This window comes from Dendropsophus ebraccatus, chromosome 3 (genome assembly GCF_027789765.1).
Source record: "Dendropsophus ebraccatus isolate aDenEbr1 chromosome 3, aDenEbr1.pat, whole genome shotgun sequence".
Taxonomy (NCBI): domain Eukaryota; kingdom Metazoa; phylum Chordata; class Amphibia; order Anura; family Hylidae; genus Dendropsophus; species Dendropsophus ebraccatus.
Window position 1 is genome coordinate 61,062,273 of NC_091456.1, and position 19,139 is coordinate 61,081,411.

The window sequence follows — 19,139 nt, forward strand, 5'->3', positions numbered from 1 at the left end:
TTGTGCACTATATACAGTGGTTCCTTGGATTACGAGCATAATTCGTTCCGGGACCGTGCTTGTAATCCAAATCTGCTCTTAAACCAAAGCAAATTTTCCCATAAGAAATTATAGAAGTGCAGACAATTGGTTCCACACCCCAAAAATAATGATTTATTTTTCTGAATTACATGTAAAACAGATGAAACAAAGATTAAGAAACAGCAGAATATGTGATATCATAAACTACTGTACAGTAATGGAGAGGATGGGAAACACAAGAGCTGAGAGAGACTGCAGGGAGCATGAAGGAATGAGCAGGGCAGATGTGGGCACATACATGCAGCACTCTCTGTCCGGGAAGAGAGGGGTTACAGCTATGGAGAGATTACCCCCACAGTCCTGTCCCCTGATGTAAGCCCCAGCCTGAAGTGGATATGCTATGATTTGGAAGGTGAGGGAGACTTCCTGGGTCAGAGTACAGTGCTGTAGACCCCGCTATGCAGATCATGCCCCTCCTCCACTCGTGCTCCCACCCAGTACAGGGAGCTCTTAAACCAAAGCAATGCTCTTAAACCAAGTCACAATTTTGAAAAACTGTGAGCTCTTAAACCAAAACGCTCTTAAACCAAGTTACTCTTAAACCAAGGTACCACTGTATTTGTTTTCATATACACTACGTTGAGCACTATATATTTATCCATATACACTATGTTGTGCACTATATATTTGTTCTCATATACACTACGTTGTGCACTATATATTTATCCATATACACTATGTTGTGCACTATATATTTGTTCTCATATACACTATGTTGTGCATTATATATTTGTCCATATACCCTATGTTGTACACTATATATTTGTTCTCATATACACTATGTTGTGCACTATATATTTGTTCTCATATACACTATGTTGTGCACTATATATTTATCCATATACACTATGTTGTGCACTATATATTTGTTCTCATATACACTATGTTGTGCACTATATATTTGTCCATATACTCAATGTTGTGCACTATATATTTGTTCTCATATACACTATGTTTTGCCCTATATATTTGTTCTCATATACACTATGTTTTGCACTATATATTTGTCCATATACACTATGTTGTACACTATATATTTGTTCTCATATACACTATGTTGTGCACTATATATTTGTCCATATACAATATGTTGTGCACTATATATTTGTTCTCATATACACTACGTTGAGCACTATATATTTGTCCATATACTCAATGTTGTGCACTATATATTTGTTCTCATATACATTATGTTGTGCACTATATATTTGTCCATATACCCTATGTTGAGCACTATATATTTGTCCATATACACTATGTTGTGCACTATATATTTATCCATATACACTATGTTGTGCACTATATATTTGTCCATATACACTATGGGCCACATGTATCATCCGGCGAATGGATGATTTTCGGCGGAAAGTGACGATTTGCGTCTTTTTTTAAGCAAAAATGGCGGATTTGCGAATAAAATATTCGCAAATCGGCACTTTCCGCCGAGTACGCCAGGGGGTGGAAAAGGGGCGGAGAGTGGGCGGAACGGAGGGCGCGGACTCAGAGTCCGCGCGATTTATCATCCGTTCCGCCAAAATGTACGCCGAAAACCTACTCCAGTCCTCAGCTGGCGTAGGTTTTCGGCGGTGCGCAACGGCGCGCACGGGATTTATGTAGAGGCAGTCCGCCTCTACATAAATCTCCGTAGCGCCGGAGCTGCGGGGGCATTTTTACGTCCGGTGTAAAAAACGCCGGACTTAATAAATGCCTCCCTATGTGTTGCACTATATATTTGTCCATATACACTATGTTGTGCACTATATATTTGTTCTCATATACACTATGTTGTGCACTATATATTTCTCCATATACACTATGTGTTGCACTATATATTTGTTCTCATATACACTATGTTGTGCACTATATATTTGTTCTCATATACACTATGTTGAGCACTATATATTTTTCCATATACCCTATGTTGAGCACTATATATTTGTCCATATACCCTATGTTGAGCACTATATATTTGTCCATATACACTATGTTGAGCACTATATATTTGTCCATATACACTATGTTGTGCACTATATATTTGTCCATATACCCTATGTTGTGCACTATATATTTGTCCATATACACTATGTTGTGCACTATATATTTGTCCATATACACTATGTTGTGCACTATATATTTGTCCATATACACTATGTTGAGCACTAGTACTCTGTTTGAGGCATTGATGTGTACATCTTTGTTCCTTATAGGTGGATAAAGGGTTCAGCCCCGAAACATTGCATCTCTGTCCAAGGACCTATTCCTATTCTGTATAAGAAACACAATGCACAGTAGTAGCCCCGCCAGGCACTGTGCTTGCCCTGCTGGCATCTCCCCATCGCCTGCCTGTCACGGCTCGGTACACTCGGCATCGGGCAGCCAGGACAATGCCAGCCGGTGCAGCCCTCCCATAGGTAGAGCTGGGAGTGCCCAGGCCGGGCCGTGTGTACTGATGTCACCGGGAGGGAGGCGGAGCGCTCAGCCGGGGCTGCTGGTGGCTGCAGAAGAGAAGGAGGAGGAGGAGGAGGAGGAGGTGAAAGATGGTGGAATCAGATGTGAGAGCTGCTACTGCTGCCACTGCTGCCGCTGCCCTCAGCCCTCAGTCTCCGAGCTGTCACCGGCTCCGCTGCCAGTGCTGCTAGCCCCGTCTGTGCCGCCCGCAGGGTGATGCCCACCGCCGCGCTGATATACTCCGGGCCAGAGAATCCTGAGGAGCCTGCATCCAGGGCTTTGTGGGTAAGTGAAGGATCTGGGCAGTGGTCATGTACGGGAGGGCTGGATGCACCGTCCAGGAGAGAGGTGTGGACTGGCAGGCGGGCGCTGCACCATAGGGCAGGCTGCTGGAGGAGCAGATGGCCTAATGGGCACAGGCTGCCCGGAGAGCTGGGCTGGGATGCAGGCTGGAGGTGGGTGCAGCATCTGCTGTGTATATACTTACCCCAGCACCACTGTGGGCACTCAGGGAGGTAAGTACTGCTGGGCAGCTGTCTGATACCCCAGGGGAGGCCTCTCTGAGAGGAGTATATACACAGCATGGCAGAGCTGGGGCTGAGAGGGTGCATCCTAGTGCCCTGTGCCAGCCTGTCACCTAGGTGTGGGGATGGCAGCCCTGCTGTGATCAGTGCTGTGAGGAGCTGGACTTCAGACTGGAGGGGAGGGGCAGGCTGTAATAGAGCTGTATGAGCACATGGCAGGAGGCTGGCACTGCCTGGGATGTATAGGCATGTGTCGTGGCATCTCTCTGACATAAATAGACATATGCATAATGCGGTGACATGACTACTGTATGTATGGCACCTGAGATTTCTATGGTATGCCTTATATTTACTAGGTGCCATCCCCTCTTATTGTGAGTGTAGTGACAAGCCGAGCAGGGAACCACCAGGGATCACAGATGTCTCCAGCACACATTGCAGGGCCCTCCCAGTATAATACTGTTCTCACAGCCTGGCACCTGGGATCTGATAGCTGGATAGATAGATGTTAGATAGAGAGTATAATAAATATAAAATTATAGACAGATACAAAAGGGGTCAGCACCTTCCAACATCATAAAGTAAATGCACAGTTGCACACTCCCATGGCTGCAATGCAAACAACCAAAAACTACAGCAGCAATCTGGAAACGCTAAGACGTGTGAACATCCAATATATGGAATATCAGATTATAGATGATAGATAGATAGGAAATAGATAGATAGATAATTGTGAGATGGATAGATGATAGATCAATACATAGTTATAAGGTGGTTGGTTGGGTGAATGGGTAGATAGATAGTTATGAGATGGATAGATAGGAGTTAGATAGATAGTGGGTGGATGGATCTGCCTGGACTGCAGTATCCCAATGCAGTCTGGATGGATGCACATCACATCGATAGATATGAGATGGATGGAAAGATAGATGGTTATGAGTTGGATGGACAGATAAATAGATATTTATGAGGTGGTTGGTGGGATGGATAGATAGATAGATAAATAGGTATGAGGTGGATGGATGAATAGATCTGCCTGGGCTGCATTAGCCTAAATTTAATACCCCCCCCCCCCTTCCTGAATCCACCTTACATTACACTCATAGATATGTATATTCATTGCTTGTTGCCACAAAATAATTTTCATATCACGTTCAGGCATCATGTTCATATGTATATCCTTAGACAGCTACCATTGACTCATTGTACCACATTGTATACTTGTATACTGTGCAGCATGAATTTTTTTGTAATGAGGAGTGAGTTTGACTGTCCTATAAAATGCAGCTGGAGACAATGTATACCAACATATACATGTCAATGTATACGTCGTCAGGAGAATTTTCCCAAGTATACGATGAATGTAATGTTCAAACATGATGTGAAGTGAGCCTTGTTCTCGTGCCTTGGGCATACACACATACACACTAAGGTGTATGCTGTTTACAGTGCAGTTATAGTCCGACTAATGGCAGCTACATCACGTTCCCCACTACTGTACATATCCTATTGTCCTGATTCCTTACCTCAGTGGACAGAGATGATATGTACAGCATATATGTGTATGTCTATGTTACCATGAATTTCTCTCATTGGAAGTTGAAATGATCCATTATTTATATTGCATTATCATGTTCCACAGCGCTATATAAACACAAGAAGCAATAAACAACAAACATCAGCTGACAGTGTAACAGAAGGGGAGAGGAATGATGGAGAGTGTAGTCTAGGAATAGCAGCGTGCAAAGCGAATGAAGATTTCCACCAGTGACAGCTCCTAAATTATACTGGTAATATAATGAAGGTTCAGAGGCCGGCTACCGTAACCTTATTAGCAATGTGTGCATCCAGCGGCCGAGCTCTGCCACCGTTCCCTTACTGCTTTCTAACATCAGAGCCCGAATTCATCATTATTTTCACATTGTGGATTTTACCTATAGATTTGCACAGGTAAAATCTGCAGCGGAATAAGGTACAGAGGAAGTGGACAGAGAACAAATCTCATCCACATGATGTAGAAGAATGAACCCGTCATTTGGATTTTCAGTATGCAGCGTGCCAAATCTTTGGGTGGATTTTCACTCCAAATTTACCCATATTGCCATGTATAGGGCAGATTTGGGACTTTGTGTGCATGTAAGGATTTAGCAGTAGATTTTTTGCAGATCAGTCAAGCGAAGCCCGGACACTTCACCCATGCCATGGCTCACTTTTAAACTAATTTTTTTCTGATTGTTTTGGAGCATTTTAGAGTCTGTCGGGTTTTCATGCTGCCCATGGTTCAGGCAGCAAAAATCTGCTGACGGATTCCCATTCCCAATAATCTCAGCATGGTAAGGACTAGAGAGGAGCGAACCGGGTTCGAGTCCATCCGAACCCGAATGTTGGCATTTGATTAGCGGTGGCTGCTGAACTTGGATAAAGCTCTAAGGTTGTCTGGAAAACATGGATACAGCCAATGACTATATCCATGATTTCCACATAGCCTTAGGGCTTTATCCAACTTCAGCAGCCACCGCTAATCAAATGCCAAAAGTTCGGGTTCGGATGGACTCGAGCATGCTCCAGGTTCTCTCATCTCTAGTAAGGACTAATGGGAGCTCATGCCTAAAGGGAGACTCCAGTAAAAGCTGGTGGTTTCCATTGTAGTCACTAATTCTGTGTAAGCTCTGACTATGTGTGGCCGTGTTATTGAATGGTTATTGTGGAAGCCAGCACGCTTCACTTTTTATCTACTTTTTGACTAGACATACAAAAATAAAATAAATGTACTTAAATAAATTACACGTCAATCTTATCTATCTTCTATACTTTTGTTCTAAATGGGAAGGCTGACCAGCCTACTGATATGATGTACTGACCCCATGGATGACACGGCATCACACATGTAAACAGAGATCCGGTGGGGGGCTTGAGCTGTGGCAGCAAGGGAGCAATTCCACTTTTTTTTTTTTTTAATCTCAGAAGTGTATCCTAAAGAAAACGGTGCTTAATGGTGTGTTCACACCTACAGGATCTGCAGCAGATCTGCAGCAGATTTGATGCTGTGTTCAGTTATTTAAATGAAATCTGCTACAGAAAATCAGCTGCAGATCCTGTAGGTGTGAACGCACCATAAAGGGGTATTCCCAAATCATCCATTATCTATAGGTTAGGGAATAACAAGCTGATCAATGGGGGTCCATCTACTAGGAACCACACCGATCACAAGAACAGAGAAAAATAGTCTCCTAAATGGAATATAGCAGGTGTTTGCGACCAGGGCTCCATTCCTCCTTTGTGGAGCTTCCAGACATTGCAGAGCTCAGCACCTCTACTGGTACTGGTACTGGTGCCCAACTCTGGGTGGTGAATAATAGACAAGTCCTTTTTTTTTATCCGTGTTCTAATATAGGAAAAAAGAGGACATATACCCTGATACCCTGAAATGCATTGCCTTTAATCTAACGCCTTTTACTTGAGAGCGTGATTGAAAAATATTTAGTATCTTTTTTTAGTCATTTATGACTGTACATTCTCTTCATACCTCTGACCCATACCTTGGCTAGTTAGTCAGGAACAGGAAATTGGACATTGGCAGCAATAGCGTAGTGCCTACACAGTAGCACAAGCTGAGCCCCCACTATTACTGTGTCGGGGCTCTCACTGACACGTTTCTACTTCTTTCCAGCTTGTTTTTCTGTTGCTCTCTCTTGTCATTGACATGGTTTATAACAACCAGCAACAACAGATAATGGCAGATGGTGCATCATTGTGCTGGCGCAGAAACAGTGGCCCAGCACTCATTTTTTATCAACGTCAAGTGAGATCAAACCAGCCTGTATCCATTCAGCGGCTGCTTTCCCTAAATGTAACATACCTGCAGTGTCACCCTGCAAAGGAGCGGCAAGCTGAGAACTGAGGAATGGTTATTTTAGAAATCCTTTTATCTTACTGTGACATAAAAGAAAACCTGCCGCCATACCTACGGCCCCTTCACACGTCTGATCAGGAACACTGACACCGATGAGGAAGCTTCAGGAAACCAGTATTTCCTGAGCATAAAAATTATTATGGTCAGGATTATAAAAATAAAAAAGAGGTTATACTCACCTGTGGCTCTCCCGTGCTACCTCTAGCCAGAACAATGATTGACAGGGCGGGAGGAGGTTGGTCATATCCTCTAAAATAGAATAGGTGTACACTATGTAGGGGATTCTCATGACATTAAAGTGGTTGGTCATTTTATAGTAAAATTATTCAGTGTATGGTATTTGTAAGTGTACTCCCTGCATATACTGACAGCAGCTCCCTATGTACCTCATAGAGCTAAAATCAGACTCCCCTCCTCCAGGCTGTTCTGCCCTGCTCCGTGGTGAGTCTGTCCATAAGATGGCCGACATGGAGGAACATGTGACCATGCCCCTCCTCCCTGCAGGCGATGTGTAAACAGGTTGTTCTTGGTTCCCTCTGTCATATACATCTGTAAGCTTGTGCTCCAACAACTCTTAACAACAATACTAGAAATATGTAATAGAAGATGCAAAGAACAATCTGCTTTATAGTCATGTATGAACTTGTTTCTTCATTTCTTAGTTTGTAAAGTCAGTGCTTCTCCACACAGGGCTCTTATTTTTCTTCTAATTTCCGGTAAAGATAGCAAAAGTAAGAACTATTGGTAACAAACTGATTTCAACCTGATCAAAAATTTTCTTAACTAGTGGCACCAACATAACACTGGCCAAGAAGTATGTGTTTCTGTGCCCGCTCCTGATGTGTGAGTGCAGATTACTGTACCATCAAGGAAACATGACATCAGGCAATGATTCGTATGCAGGTGGCCTCTGAGTATTACCTGTGGAGAGAGCGAGACTTTAAAGGGAATCGATTGGGTTTATGTTGCCCTATATGAAAAGGAAAATTATGTGTAACTTACATCTAGTATTACATACATTCTCCTGATATCTAGGAGAACATGTGCCATGATGTGCCACTTCCCTCACCCACTGGCCCCTGATTGACAGCTGTACATAGTATAGGCAGAAAGCTGTCCATCAGCAGCAAAATAGTATAGGGAATGGGTCTGCATTGGTGGACTACCAAGCATGTGCACATAACTGGACTGCTTCATTGTGCTTGTTCTCCTTAATGGTGTCTCCACACGTACCACATCCGTAGCGGATTTCACACTGCGAATGTGCAGTGAAATCCGCTGCAGATCCAGTGCCTGTTCATCCCTATGAGAATACATACTCGCAGCGGGAGTGACATCCCCTATTAATATCAACAATGGTGTTGGTACAGTACAAAATACTTCTTTTATTCCAGTTTTCTGACTGTAACATTTTTAAAATTTCACTTTTTACTTTCTGTACATTAACCCCTTAGCGACCCATGACGTACCTGGTACGTCATGGTGCCGCGGGGGGTGTTCAGAACAGGGTCCCACCGGGACCCCGCTCTGAACGGCGCTGATCACGGCTGACATGTGCAGCCGGGCAGTGCCTCTGTTAATCGGCGCGGGTCCCGTTGCCGCGCCGGCTAATTAAGCACTTCAATGCAGCTGTCAAACCTGACAGCTGCATTGAAGTGCTTCATGCACAACATCCCTGGTGTCTAGTGGGTCGGATCTCCCCCCCGCGAAGCGATCGAGGGGGAGAACCATTCTTCTGGCAGGGCCGGCACTCAGCGTCGCAATGACGCTGATCCCGACTCGGCAATAGATTGCTATGGCCTGCAGCAGGCCATAGCAATCTATGACCGATCTAATCGATCTTTGCTGTGTATATACACAGCATTGATCTCTATGAGAGATCAGTGCTGTCTATATACAAGTCCCCCAGGGGGACTTCTAGTTGATGTAAAAAAAAGTAAAAAAGTGTTTTTATTGCTAAAAAATCCCCTCCCCTATTAAAAGTCTTAATCAACCCCCTTTTCCCATTTTATAAATATAAATTAATAAATAAACAAATAAACATATTTGCTATCGCTGCGCACGTAATCGCCCGAGCTACTAAATTATCCCATTCCTGATTGCGCATGGTAAACGGCATCAGCACCAAAAAATTCCAAAAATAAGTGCAAAATTGCGCATTTTTGGTCGCATCAAATCCAGAAAAAATTTAATAAAAAGTGATCAAAAAGTCGTATATGCGCAATCAAGGTACCGATAGAAAGAAGACATCATGGCGCAAAAAATGACACCTCACACAGCCCCATAGACCAAAGGATAAAAGCGCTATAAGCCTGGGAATGGAGCGATTTTAAGGAACGTATATTTGTTAACAATGGTTTGAATTTTTTACAAGCCATCAGATAATATAAAAGTTATACATGTTATATATCGTTGTAATCGTAACAACTTGAGAAACATGCATAACAAGTCAGTTTTACCATAGGGCGAACGGTGTAAATGCAAAACTCCCCGAAATCAAAACAAATTTGTGTTTTTTTTTTCAATTTGACAGCGCAAATGATTTTTTTCCGGTTTCGCAGCATATTTTATGGAAAAATAAAGCCTGTCATTGCAAAGTACAATTGGTTTCGCAAAAAATAAGTGCTCAAATAAGTCTCTAGGTGAAAAAATGCAAGCGCTATGGACTTTTAAACATAAAATGGAAAAAGCAAAAGCGCAAAAACAAAAATTGGCTTTGACCTTAAGGGGTTAATATGGGGGCTCCCATCTTGCCTGAGCTGTTTTTTAACGGCATTTAGTGACATGCTTTTCCAGCTTGACTCGTGGTCATTGACAACAATAGACAGAGTCTGTCCCATTGAGATGAATGTGAAATATTACTGAGCAGGCTCTATGACTTTTAAACAGGTCATTGCCCAGGGAGCTGCTATTGTCTGCTCTATCTACTGGTGTCGCTGTAATGTTGTACAGATGACTTTACAGCAGCCTCCTGTTATCACCACAGACAGAACAGGAAGTCTCAGCTTAGTTTTAGCCCCAGTGGTAAGAATGAAAACTGCAAGATTTCCAGATTATTTTATATTTATAGAAAAATGGAAAATTAGAAAAAATGTCACCAAAAATTCTTAAAAAAATATGTTTGACATAAAAATTATTTAAACAATTATTTTCTGATGACACATTCATTTTAGTGACTCTCCTTTTGCCGATAAAGTGTCAGCAATCGTCCGAGGAGCAGGAAAATGCCTAATCCTTTGGTGGTCGCATCTTTTGTGCCAAGCTAAAATATATCGCTATCAGCCCCACATCTCTGTAAACAATAGCAATATATTTAGATGGCTGCACAAACCATACCGTGATCGTTTGTGCAGCCTGGAACTGCAGTTAATTGTGCCTTCTAAGGGCACTGCAAACAGTTTTCTTGAATCCCTGCATCAGGCTATGTAAAAGGACCCTTAGATTGTGGTTGTTTTCATATAATGTTGCTACTTTCTATGTATGACTATTGTCATAGCAGGCAACTTAAATAGGACCTGCCCTCTCTCCTGACATGTTTCTTTAAATATATGGGTTAAAAAAAGAACTGTTTTGTAGCATCTTTTCTGCATTTTGCTCTTTCACTTTTGTTCCTCCTAGAAATGTATTTATTAATATTTGCCTTTGGGCGTATGCTTACACTGTCAGCGCTGATGGGACAGTGACACACAAAATCTGAATTGATAGCACCCAGTTGTCAATTTATCTATAACTGTAATTCTGTAAACAGGTACTTCAGTCATTATTATTTTATGAGGAAGTATTTTATGAGAAGTATTTACTAAAGAGAAGTCATAGGTGAGAGTACATCTATCAGTGGCATATGAGTATCCGTTAGATTAGCGGTTTGCCCCCCCCCCCCCCCAGTCCTGTCAGTCCCTCACCACTTGGCAACAGGCTACAACTTTACACCATTTTAATGACAGTAACTAATGACTTTGGCAGTTTCAGCTATATTGATAAGGAACAACCAGCACTATTTTAAATAGTAAAGCTGTCATGGCCATGCCTCTGCTCGTGGTATTTGTCCAAGACTTCGCCAATAGTCATGTTTTGTGTTTAAATTATATGTTTTATGTGCATTTGTCTGAGCTCTGTCTGAACACTGTTCTACTCCGTCTGCTCAGCTGATTGATTTATCTGCCACACCAGTCTTTTCCCTGCTGATATTCCCTCTCGCCACTTCACAGTTAACCTCTGTTTGGCCTGGGTGATTGACATCTTGTCTTTCCACTTACTCTTTCTGGAGTCTAGACCTCTGGTCCAATCATATACTGGACTGGACCACTGACCCCCTATATATACTTCTTAGTCTGGTAACTCTTTGCCAGCTTTTAGTCTTTCTTTGTGAAGCATGCTAGCTTGTGTTCTTCTCTCTCTCTCTATTTCTCTTTTCCTGACAGAATTCTGCTTTTGCTCCTTTGGTTTTGATCTTGGCCTGTTTGACCATCCTCGTTTTTGTTTGTCTTGTTTGTCTTTGTCTGTACCGTGTTTCACATTGTCCTTTGTCTGCACCCTGTTCCATCCCTGACTGAAGGCTACCTGCGATTGTGACAAAAACCCAGCAAAACTAAAAATAGCTGCCTATATGTCATTCTACATGTATTTTTTCTACCACAAATATCTGTATAATATAGATTTAGAGGCTTTGCTGAGTTCTGTGGGTAGAAAAATGTAAGGACTGTGTATAGAAATATTTTAGTACTGTATAACAATGCAACCATGTCAGTAGCTACATTGGCCAACATTTCCTCAATATTTGACCTTCTAAACTCATGCACTCTTAAAAAGCCCATGTGATTGAAGTCCTGGACTAAAAGTAACTGTTTTATCTTTCTGGTTGTAAAGTAAATGTCAGTCCATTTGCACAACTAGAACATATAGACCTCATGTAAAGAATGCCCTACTTTTGGGGTGGCTACCACTTTAGAAGATTCAACATGTTCATACCTTACTTACATGGCCATTACCTTAATATTTAGCTACATGTATACGTAGACAACTTCTCCCAGTCATAACAGCTGATCGTTGGGTGTTAAATAGGCTGAACCAAGCTTAAATTGTATTCTTATCTACTTTGACCCCACAATTAAAACAGATATTCTCCATAATATGAATCATACCTAAGTAAGCATAGGGGATGGCATCTATCCAACAGTAGACTGTAGTGACCTCGGAGCACTAGGACATTTTGAACACTTTATTTGACTTGGCTGTTTTTCAAAATACTGACTCGGGGTTTCATGTTCTTGTCGGCTGTATTTTGTTATACTTATCTCTACTGTGATGTTAATATATATATATATATATATATATATATTTACTGTTTGGACTATATATAAATATTATTCTTTACCATGTAAGCATGCTATTCAGCAGTTGCAGCTCATACATGTAATTTTTTGCCTTTTCTGAGCATTCTGTTGGCAGTGTTAGGTGTGGCCATCAGTTCTACTGAACTGAAGTGATATCAGTGTTGGATACTAGGGTTACACCCATGTAACGACATGTAAAGGTTATAGACAACTTTGATTCAGTTTTTTTATTATCGTATATTTTGGTGTAAAACAATTGTAACAGGTTAAAAATTAAAAAGTCAGAGTGGCCTGTGCGGTATTTTAAAACATGCCGGCTGCAAAAGGGAAACAGAGCAATTTAGTTAATATGCCACTATTTGCCTATTATTCTACATTAAAAAATTATAAAAATTATAAAATAAATACCTGACCCATAAATGATGTAAGTCAATGAGAGCATCCATTATCATATGCTAGTAGTGCACTTTGCGGTCCAAAACCCTACTATTAGGTGGTTGCCCATCTTTGTTTTAAATGGGTCTGAGTGCTAAAGTTTAAAGTAATAAGGAAAATTTTGCAAAAATGTGATCACCCTACACACACACACACACACACACACACACACACACACACACACACGTATACTGATACACTACCATCTATGGAGCCCTAGCCCTAAAGAGTTCTCTATTTACTTGTTTGTGCCTGGTTTTCTACCTCAGCGTTTCTATGTCCTTCTTTGTCTTCCATCCTCCATTGTCATCTCCAAAGCATTTGTTGTCTTGAGTTTTGGTCTGCTTTTTTCATCCATTAAAAATTGAGCTGTGAGCGCTTCAAGTTTAACAAAAGTCTACTGTTGTGTACAATAGACCTCTGAACTGCATGCAATGGGAAAGATTGAAGAGGATACAAAAGGATGAGCAAATGTCTGGTTATGGTTGACTACCCGAGGATTTTCTGCATACATTTCAGACCATTTATGTGCTTTAAATATTTAAATTTTAACATTTACACCCTTGAGCTTCACGGATTCACTTATATACAGCTAGGCAAGGAATTGTCAAATTGCAAAGTCAATTACACTCAGCTGGTGCTGCTCTGTGAATGTATCGGGGAGAGAGATATCAAGCAGGTTATGCAGAAAGGAAATAGCTCCAAATTTAATAAGGTTTTATGTTCCAACCAAACTACTTCATTTTGTAACATGGCCTTTAAGAGGCCTTCATACTGTAAGTTAAATCTGCCATATACCAGGGTCATTGTTTGTTGAGAGTCCACTTTAGAAATTTTGTTCCAAGGCTTTTGCTTAAAGCCAATGTACCATAGTAGTGATTCAGCTTTTCTGTTATGAGTGCATCTTCATATCTTTCAAGCAGTGTAAATTATGTACATTTATTTATCCATTTTAGCTTTTTCATGCTGCCCGTTCATTTTATGCACCAGAAAAGCTTAAAGTGCGGAAAAGCCACAAGAGTGTAATTTTGGCCTATGTTTGGGTAATGCCTTCTTAAAATTTGTAGGAGGGAGCACAGTAACAGTGTGTTAATGAAGAGCTCCTAGTAATAATGTTTCATTTAACCCTGTGCACCATTTTTGCTGTGTGTTCCCGCTCATGGAGGTATAATTGCCAGGACCTGGCAGTTAACCCTATAGATGCTGCAGGCAGTACAATTGCAGGATTTATAGGGAGAACAGAGGAAGAATTCTCCCTCTGTTCACCATCGGGGCTGTGCAAAGCTATCACAGAGGAGTCCCGATGGTAGCTATGACAACTGGAGTCCTCCCTGAGGCCATGATGCTGGCAATAAAATGATCCTTTAATTAAACTCAAATGGTGACTGCAGAAAATTCAAAGTTAGAAAAACACAAATTTTGTAATTTTCTCATAAAATGTGGCATTTTTCCCCAAGAATACTGTAAGGATATCAGGCAAATTTACCACTAACCTAAGGTGCAATATGTCATGAAAAAACTATCTCAGAATCGCTTGTATAAGTTAAAGCATCACAGAGCTATAACTGCAAGTAAGAAAGGTCAGATTTGAAAAAAATGTACTCTGTCCTTTAAGACAATTTTTGGCCCCGTCCTGAAAAGGTTAAGAGGGCCTCACTGTATTCCAAATTGTTATTGAGCTTAGTTGGCTACTGTAAATCTAAATGGCCCCATAGAAATTTGTAGGACTGTATACTAATATGGATTATTTTTCAAACTACAGCTCCAAACTAAAAACTCCCAAACTGCACTCCACATGCAATAATAACCGATGGAAAAATGCAGATTTATGAACACAAACCCAATTAGTTTCATCCAGTGGTAGAAAAAAAGAATAAGACATGCAGGAAGAAAACACTAGGGTGAACCCAGCTCAGGGCTGTTATTAGGCAAATGCCAACAATAGAAACATTTGTATTGCTGCACATTCTGAGGAGCCGTCTATCTTTTGTGGGCAAAACATGCAATTAGTTCAGTTTATCCCTGCAAACAACATGATAAATGATATCCATTCACAATCTATGCGTAGAGTAAGAATGAGCAAATCTCAAGCATGCTTGGGTTCGTCCAAACCCGAACACTCTGCATTTGATTACCGGTAGTTGCAGAAGTTGGATGCAGCCCTAGAAAACATGGATACATGTTACTAACTGCAAGATAGTAGATTATTCTATAATAGATATGCTAAAATGGTGAAATTAGAAACACATCACTAAAAATTTTAGTTCATAAGCATTGACGTTGAAATATGTACCATCAGGTACATCCCCTTTAATATAAACCACGGATAGAACTGTGCCGTCATGGGGAAGCCAGTGCTGCGGTCTGTTTTTTGAACTGCGGCCCGGTTTCCATGTACAGCGCCATTCTATCCACGGGTACCAGGTCAGGGCTGAAGCACAGGATACGGGCCGGCCCGCCCCCAGTGGGTGGGAAATCCCTCCCCTCTACCATGGGGCTCCATTAGAATCAATGGAGCTGCGTCATAGAGGGGCGGGGGTTTCCTCCCACTGAGGGTGGGCCGGCCCGCCTCCTGTGCTTCAGCCCCGGCCTGGTACCCGTGGATAGAACAGCGCCGTGCACGGGAATCGGGCCGCGGCACCGGCTTCCCCGTAATGGCGCCGTTCTATCCGTGGGTCATATTAAAGAGGATGTACCTGATGGCACATCCTCTTTTAACAATAGCCCATTTTCTGAAATTAATACCAGTATAAACTTAGGAAGCCTGAGGCTGTACACCTCTCATAAATTCTAATGACGACTTATCCCCTTCTGATCTATATCCTGAGATCATCAGAGGGGCAGTCTCAATATTCATTAGAGGTGTAAAGTATCGGCCCTTTAAGGCTGCGTTCACACTACGTATATTTCAGTCAGTATATGTATATTTCAGTCAGTATTGCAACCAAAACCAGGAGTGGATTAAAAACACAGAAAGGATCTCTTCACACAATGTTGAAATTGAGTGGATGGCCGTCATTTTATGGCAAATATTTGCTGTTATTTTAAAACAACGGCTGTTATATTGAAATAATGGCAGTTATTTACTGTTATATGGCGGCCATCCACTCAATTTCAACATTGTGTGAACAGATCCTTTCTGTGTTTTTAATCCACTCCTGGTTTTGGTAGCAATACTGACTGAAATATACTGACTGAAATATACGTAGTGTGAACGCAGCCTCAGGGTGAGTACAGTTTTCTTTTTAACTCTGCTTCTGGCCTGTAGGACATTTTTGAAAATTGTCAGAAACCCCTTTAAAGTGTACCTGTCTTAATAACTTTCAAAACCTAAATCAACAGTAGATGTGATAAAAAGCAAGTTTGCAATTTACAGTCCTTATTTTTTTTTTAACGTTATGTAAAACACAGCACTTCCTGTATTTAGTCTCTTTAAAAAAAAAAGAGACTAAACACAGGAAGTCTCGGTCATCTGAACGATCACAGAGAAGGCAGTCATATGATTGATGGACACATTGAGTAGACTCTGTCTACTATTCGGGACATCATGCGTTTAGTCTTTGTTTTTTAACCAGTGCGAGAGTAAAAAGCGGTAATTAAGTAATTAATGTAAATTGCAAACTTGCTTTATATCACATCTACCGTTTAGATGATTTACATTTTGAAAGTTATAGGTACACTTTAAGAACTTTATATGAATAAAGAACATTACTATGCCATTGCATTAAAAGTGAGGAAATTCTGTGCAGACCCACTCACCAAACCAAGTCTGTGGCTGGCGACTTTCAATTTCTATTTTATGCTCCTTTTGTAATGTTTCTATGATAAGAAGACATTGATCTGTCTTGACATTTTTGAGACCACACAAAGTGTTAGGTTACTGATGATTCTAACAGTGATGAATTAATTACAGTATTTTCCATGTATATCTGTTTAGTAAACTCAATCATCATCCCTGTCATCTCCATATCCCTAAAGTAATCTAGCGACCAGAGTATTTGTGCCTCGTAAATTTGTTGCTTGATAGCTCTCCACGTGCCTGGAATTTATAATGGTACCAAGGAGACATTAACATGATTTGTAGCAAGACAGCCGGGACTCTTTTCTAGATTGTTTAGAGACGGATCAGACCTGGTTCATACAGGGCTTTTTTTTTGTTTCAGGTGTTTATATCACACACACAGAACAAATTACAAACAAAAGAAGAATAAAGAATAAATACAGTATAAACTGACAATTTTTGTATTATGCTTTTATATATATATATATTTTTTTTAAAGTTGTATCATTTTTATCACATGGTAAAACCAAGATGTTGTCTATAGCCAACAATGGCGTTCTAAATTACCATACGTTTAACTATTTTGAGTTTTTAGTACTCTCAACACCACTGTCACCAACGCAATTAGTGGTGGGATTATAAGTAACACCTTGCCTTGCGTGATCCTCTTTGACATTTGACTAACAAAATGCAGGGGGAAAAAAGTTTATTGTCTCGTTGAGTTAAAATGATATGATTAGAATATGGACAGAATGCCCTAAAAACTTTGTAACAAAACTAGGCTAGCTGTAGATTTTAGACAGATTCACTATTCTTGGCTTGTGAAGCCTAAAAATCCCTTGTGGCACAGTAAGAAAGCTCTTTGTATGTACGTGACTGCAGAGTTAACGCTCGTATGATTCATGAATCCTGCACAAACTGGCAGCAAATTAATAACATTGCCGCACAAAAATAAAATTTGTCAGGGAAGAGAAGGCTGGAGCAGAATTTTATATTGTGTCTATTCTATGTGCTATACGCTAGGGTTAAATGAACAGCTTATGTGAGATGCCAAATCATTTACACTTTGCTGAGTCAGGATATCGGAGGCTGTCATGCACAACACTGTCCAGGACTACAAGATGGAATGAGATGTCATTGTACAGTGCTTTATGTACATTCTAATTATTCCCAGAATAATGGATGTAAAAAATCATAAAATGTATTTATAGGTATGTAATCTATAAAATGTATAATATATAGGACGATGTAATGTATATATGTAAGGAATTAATAGTATGTAATGTATCATTCAGGAACTAATTGTCTGTAGTTTGTTAATATAGAGAAAACTAGAGCCAGCTTGGATACATATGTATTATACATGGGCTCTTAGGACTTGCTTTGTCCCCATGCATCTCATAGATTAGTTATTGATTAGTAAATACGGTCACCAGCAAGCTGATTAGACTAACAATGTTTCTTCTTAGAACTTCTCCTGAAATCCTTATTAAAACCTCATTCAGCAGACACAACTCCGTGATCGATTTTTTTTTTCATAGGTTGCCTTGGTATATTAACTTGTTTAGTGAAAATGTGTATACCCCATGAATTTAAAGTTCTTCAGCAGATTTTCTTAGAACCCTGTGTTGTGTAACCCCGCTGTTAGGCTCCGTTCCCACTGAGCAAAGGTAGCGGAATTCCGCGACGGAATTGTCCGCCGCGGAATGCCGTTAGCCTCCCGCTCATAATGGGACTCTATGGGAGGCGCGCGCTCCTGCCCTGTCCGCGCTGAAGAATGAACATGTTCATTCTTCAGCGCGTACAGAGCAGCAGCGTGCGCCTCCCATAGACTCCCATTATGAGCGGGAGGCTAACGGCATTCCGCGGCGGACAATTCCGTCGCGGAATTCCGCTAGCTTTGCTCAGTGGGAACGGGGCCTTATTCCTCCTGAAAACAATAAAATAATATTTATTTGTATAGCACCAACATATTCAGCAGTGCTGTTTGAACATAACTTGTAAGTAGGATGCGTCTTACTCAGGCTGTCACTGATCAGCCAAGGAATAGGAAAACACCCACTAAACAGCTGATCACATCTATCTCTATAGGCCGCACATCTCTCTGTGTAAATGGGAGATATGTGACTGATAGCCATACATTTGAATGGCAGCACGAATGATGCAGTTATCATTTGTGTGGCCCTGCCTCTTGAATCATTGTGCCTTCTAAAGTCTCTGCAAATGCGCACCTATATCGCTGATCGTCGCTCACTTGCTTTCTTGCACGGCCCCATATCAGGCAGTGTAAAAGGACCTTCAGTGTTTTAATGGGAATACACACTCTGGTGCACACCGTGGATTTGTTAAATTTTAAAAAAATATATGTGTCCATAAGTGATATAATGAGATAATTTTCACTTATTCAGTGTGGATATGAGGCAGAGGAGACAGGACTAGAATTAGTCCTCACTAAATGGGACTCAAGTATATCCAAGACCACAACATAATATACAATACAGAAAAGGAAATTATGTACCAGAAATCCAGAGGTAGGCCTCACGTGTGGCTCCAGCCCATGTAAGGCCTCGTCCATGCCCAGGTATTACAGGCATTACAGATAGCTGTGTGAATGAGACCTAAAT

General features: G+C 41.0%; 1 protein-coding gene across 1 annotated transcript in view; it reads left to right on the forward strand.

Moving 5' to 3' along the window:
• The first annotated feature begins 2,598 nt into the window (after positions 1–2,598).
• The window catches only part of APBA1 (amyloid beta precursor protein binding family A member 1), a 120,382-nt gene continuing 103,841 nt past the window's right edge, over positions 2,599–19,139 (forward strand). The window contains exon 1 of the mRNA XM_069961868.1: positions 2,599–2,814. The gene's annotated coding sequence lies outside the window, so the exon portion shown is untranslated. The remainder of the gene's footprint in view (positions 2,815–19,139) is intronic.